A 6000-nucleotide genomic window follows, 5' to 3' on the forward strand; every position below is an offset into this window, starting at 1 on the left:
AATCATCATGTCCTTCATCATCAGCACCATCAAAGGCATCACTTGCATCATCTTATTCTACTTCTTATTCTTCTTAATTCTTAGTTTCTTCAGTACCATCATCTTCAGTTTCTTCCTCTTTGTCATCTCCTTCCTTATCTCCTTCACTTTCCTCCTTATCTTCTTCTGAGGAGTCACTACCACGAGGTATGGAGCTGGTGTCCATGATATCACCATGAGAAGAACTAGCTCATGCCTGTTCAATTCGTGTGAGACGTTGGTTTAAGGAAGAGTAATTTTCCTGAAGAGACTGAAGACCATTACGCATGTCATGAGTGAAGGATTGAAACTCAGAATAGAAAGACATGAACCAAGAAGGGGCTTCAGATGCAGTTCTTTGTGGCTGAGCCTGAAGTGGAGGAGGTGGTACAACAGTTGCCCTTCGTTGACTACCTCTTTTGGAACACCAATTCTGATCCGGTTTTTCATACCCCATTTGTTTAAGGGTAGTAGAGATAAAAAGTTCATACCTAGTCCTCTTAATGAACAAGTCTGTTGGTGAAATGACACTTAGTTTTGCAAAAATAAGACTGAGAACTCCACCGTAAGGAAGAGTGATTCGAGATGCATCAAACTTAGCCCACATCCATTTTATAATAAGGCTGGCTAAGTCAAGTTTCTTCTCCTTTAACAAACACCACATTACGAAACAATCAGCATATGAAATATGGTCATAGGATCCAGCTTGTGGTAAGATGTTATTGGTGATGATCTTTTGGAGGATTTGAGCTTTCAAGCTGAGTTGTTTATATAGTGGAGAATGCCCAAAGTAAGTCATTTGATGCTCCATGACTAATGGAAAAAATTCTTCCGGTGTAAAGTCTTATTGGAGTATCCATGATTGTCTTAATATAGGGCATTCAAAGTTTTCGGGAGTGATATTTAGGATGGGTGCTAAGGTTTGTGGCGTAAGAACTATTTTCTTACCCTTTACATCAGTTGATAAGGAATTCTCCCCCTAGGTCATATTTGCATACAATATTTTTATCAAGTTTGGAAAGATCCCTTTGGCTTGATACTCAATGAAATTCTTCCATCCGATGCTTTTAAACAAGGGTAGAATTTCAGGAAATTTGGCACTGAAGAAATGAATATCAAGTACCTTACCAAATATTGGTTCACTGGTGAGGAGTCGAGTCCTATAAAGATGCTTGGATTGAGAAGATACCAACCATCGCTTGATATTGGGATCATCTCTACTAGAGGATGAACCACGGTTTGCTGTCTTCTTGGTTCGAGGCATAGTGAGGATTTGGGGAGTGAACAAATATCGATCAGCAAACCCTAGATTTTGTGGGGAAGATGAGTAATCCTGCAAAGGAGCTAGGATTTGTAGGTTTTGGAGTAAGGGATTGAGAGAAAAATGGCGAGGGAACTTCGGGTAATTGATATACCAGAGTTCAGGAGCCTAACGTTTAAGAAAAAATAGGGTTTCAGCCGATAAATATTAAGGGGATCTGCAAATTCAGGCGCCTAAAGATTTAGTTCGGTTGCGTGAAGAATTTCTGGAATGAATTTTAGCAGGTAGAGGCACTTCAGTCGCTTGAGGGTCAGACTTCAGTAGCCTAAAGTACCTTTAGGAGTCTGAACTTGCAATTCGATTGACCGAAGTATCTAATTTTCTCAAGTCTCTTTGTCTTCTTGATTTGAATCCTTCCTAACTTGTTTCCCTACTGTGTAAAAGTCCAAGTTCTCTTTTTAGCATAACTTTCTTTGTTCTCTAAAAGGGAATGGCTTAATATCTTTGACATCCTTGGTTAGGCGTTTCATCTAGGTACCCATACTTTCTTGGGTTCGGATAGTTTGTTAAGACTTGATTTTTCTTTTATTCGCCATACTTATTTAATTCTTTCATTTTTCCTTTTTAATGGACATTCGAACTTAATGTGTCCTTTTTTCTTACATAGATAGCATATGGTGTGCATGTAAGCATTTGAGGAGGTGCTGGCATAGTCTTTGGAGGCTCTTGTAAAGTACCCCATACAGAGGTTCTTCTTCCTTGTATTTTCAACTTCATTTAATCCTATGCCTTCTTAATTTAAGGTCATTCTTTATAATCCTATCATTTTGTCAAAGTTTTCCTTTCCTTTTGTAAAGTTGTGAATGATCTTTTCTTTATCTTCAATTTGATTTTTGAGATCATTTATCTCAATATCTTTCTTATCATCAACCTTCTTTTGTGATTTCTCTAATTCTTGAAATAATTTTCTGATTCTATCCTCTAATTTAGAAATATATATGTCTTTCTCATATTCCATAGAGGATAGGGATTGAAGATCTTCTATCAACTTTTCATTCTTACTCTCTAGTTTCTTGATTTTTAAATCTTTTTCATTTTCAGCAAGATTTTTAGATTCTTACTCCTTTGTCATAGCTTCATTCCTACTTTCTATTTTCTTGATTCTTGAATCTATTTCTCTTTCAGCTGTTTTAAGGGATTCTAATTCTTTCATTATACCTTCATTCTAATTCTTCAATAAAGTATATAGTTTAGTTACATTAATTAACATCTTATGCACCTTGAATAAGTCATTTTGAAGTTCTTCATAAGATGGCATGCTCTCATTATCAGATTCATCACTACTATAAACATTTACCGATTTGGATGAGGAACTTTGTTCTTTATCATCATCCCATGCCATGAAACAAGTATAAGCAACCTCTAGGTCACTTGATTCACATTCCGCACTACTTGTGCTTAAATTTATCCCAAGTAGTGGCTTTCATGGCCTTTTTGTTTTTCTTCTTAGACTCTTTCTTAAGTAGTGGACATTCCGATTTTATATGTCCAACTTTGTTGCAATTATAACATGTAGGAGTTTTATTTTTAGATTTTTTTTTGCTAATTTCTTTTTCTTTTTCTTCTTCATCTGATTCAGATTTGGATTTTCTTTTGAATTTATTTTTCCTTCTTAGTATTCTTGCTAGCTTTTTAAATATGTAGGCTAATTCATCTTCATCCATTTCTTCTTCACTACTAGAGTTTTCTTTTGAGGCTTTGAAGGCTATAGATTCTTGTGCTTTGAATTTTCCACTCCTTTCATTCATTGACATTTCATATGTGAGTAGAGAACCTATATCTAAGGAGGTATTTTTTCAAATTTCTTCCTTCGGTTATTGCAGTGGCTTTAGATTCCCATATAGGTGGAAGACCTTTAAGAATTTTTCTAATCATTTCATAATGTAGGTTTTTCCTAAGGCATTTATGGAATTTATTATGTGAGTGAATCTAGTGTACATACTAGTTATGTATTCATTTGGGTTCATCTTAAAAACTTCATATTCGCTTGTAAGCATATCAATCCTATTATCCCTTACATCAATAGTGCCTTCGTAGGTTACTTCTAGCTTGTCCCATATTTCCTTGGCCGATTTGCAAGCCATTACTCTATTAAATTCATTCATATCTAAAGCACAATATAAAGCATTCATATCACTAGAATTAACTTGCAACATTTTGTGATCTAAGTCAGTCATATCCTTTTTCTCCTTAAGAATTTGTTTTCCGTCTACTAGTTTAAGGGGAATTAGGTCACCATCCATGACAATCTCTTAAACTTTCCAATTCATAGTTTGAAGATATATTCTCATCTTTGTTTCCAAAATGTATAATTTAAACCACAAAAGATGGGTGGCCTAGTTGACGATTGGTCCTCTCCAAAGGAAGCTACGCCTATGTGAGCCATTAAGATCTTTTTATAGCTACTAATTAAGATTTTCTATAACCCCGTTCTGATACCATTTGAAAACAAAGGTATAGTCCCAAGAGGGGGGTGAATTGGGTTTTAAAATTTTCTTTTAATTCCTTTAATGAATACTTAACCTTTTGTTGATAATGCACAACAACTTCTTTTTTATTCAATCCACAACCACACAAACATTCAATCAAACAAATTATCCAAGCCAATCAATCATAAAAAATTTAATCAAAATATACTTTGCAACTTAATGGAAATTCTCAGCTTTTTCAACTTGCGTGCAGCCCTGTTTTTATAAATTTGAATCAAGCCTCGTAGATATGAAATTTTGTCTCTCAATTTGATATCCAATACAACATTTAATCACTCTTTCCAAATACTTAGACCTTGAATAAACTTTATGTTAAAGAGTCTTGGTGTTGAATCAATCAACGTACTACTTTACAGTTTCCGCAAAAAATTGATCAACTAATATACTCCCTTTCGGTTTCCGCAATCTCAAAAACAAATTAATCTTAAGTTTATTTAATATCTAATCCACGTAGTGTATATGATTTAGATATTTGAAACATCCACGCAGTTTATATGTGTGTTGGAAATTAAAGAGAGTAAAGGGAAAGAGAGAGTGAGATCGGAATTTTTACAAGGTTCAGTTTATACCCAGCCTACGTCCTCACCTTTGGCAAACCACCAAAGGAATCACTAAAACCAGTTCCTTTGCTAGACGGAACAACACCGTTTACACAACACTCCTTCGATTAGGCTAAAGCTCGCCTCTCCAAACGATATACCCTCATTCGGCCACTCCTTCAATTAGGCTAGAGCTTCCCTCTCTAAGCGATATCCCCACGCTTAGCCAACGATCCAAATAACCTTGAACCGTCAATATCTACAAGATACAAATCAAATAGATGTACAAAGAATGCTCTCAAATAAAGCTGATTAGTACAATTGAAAAACTAATATACTTCAATTCAAAAATATCAAAGGAATGAAGCAAGAAGCTCAATATAAATATCACCGGTTTCCTTCTCTTGAATGTAACCAATAATTCTGTTTGTAAGCTTTAGAGAAGATGTGAAAAGCTTAGAGATTTCTCAAGAAATTCATAGCAAGTCAGAGCTTAGAGCAGATAGCAAGATAGCTTTAAGTGAGAGAGCTTTTGAAAGATTGTTCAATGCTTGTTATTTTTGTGAAGATCATAAACCATGTATTTATAGGCTTGAAATCCTTCTTAAATGTGCTACCCATGTTTACTTGGAGTGCCCCCCAAGTTTCCAAAAAGAATAGGCTCAAGTAATTTAATTTTTGAAATTAGGAACTTTAAAAAATCTGCTCGTTTCCGAACTTCGATTGCCTGAAGTGCAACTTTAGTCACTTGAAGCCACTTCAGTAGCCTGAAGATATAGGGTCAGGAGCCTGAAGCAATACTGCATGTTCTGATTTCTTTCAATAAATCCTTAGTCACTTGAGGATAAAACCTCAGTCGCCAGAATAGTAAAAAATCTGTTTTCTTCTCTCTTTTTCAAAAAATATTTGGCTTTCTTGCTTTCTATCTTTTGAAAAACATTTTTCGGGGTTTTCAAATAAAGTCTCTAAGTCCATTTATGTTCCCTAATGAGTTTCTCTTCATCTACAATGACATTTTATGCTTGAAGTGCTTACATGAAGATTTCCTAAAAATATAAACACTTCTTTGAAAACTTCGTGGTTATCTTTGATCTTTGAGTTCATTCCATCTTCAACTATCTTTGAGCTTCCCTTTTTTATCACTTCATGACACATCATACACCTTTGAGCTTGTTGGTGATCTCTTGATAGTTCCTTCGAAGCTTTGTTGATTTTGGTTTTTTGAGTTTCCTAAAAACATCATTACTTGAACACACAACACATTAAACCTTTCCTTCATTTGTTACCATAAAAACAAAAGGTGAAAGCCTTGTTAGGCTAACAAATCTGAATGTATTAAATTCAGGGGGAGTGATATGACTTATTGCTTATATTAATTTGTTTCCTTATTTTTCAATTGGTATTATGAATTAATGAAATTTTCAATTGGTATCATGAACTATGAATGACAAATATGACTTTTGAAGTATATTTAGCTAATATGAATTGTGTGCAACATATGCTTGTTTGTGAATTTAAAGATGTTACAATACATATGCAATATGAATAACAAATATGAAATACACATGACTATTAAAGAAGTTTTTGAGCAAATTTTGAGCATGATGAATTTTGAGCTAATATGAACCTTCAC

Source organism: Malania oleifera, chromosome 8 (assembly GCF_029873635.1).
Source record: "Malania oleifera isolate guangnan ecotype guangnan chromosome 8, ASM2987363v1, whole genome shotgun sequence".
Classification (NCBI taxonomy): domain Eukaryota; kingdom Viridiplantae; phylum Streptophyta; class Magnoliopsida; order Santalales; family Ximeniaceae; genus Malania; species Malania oleifera.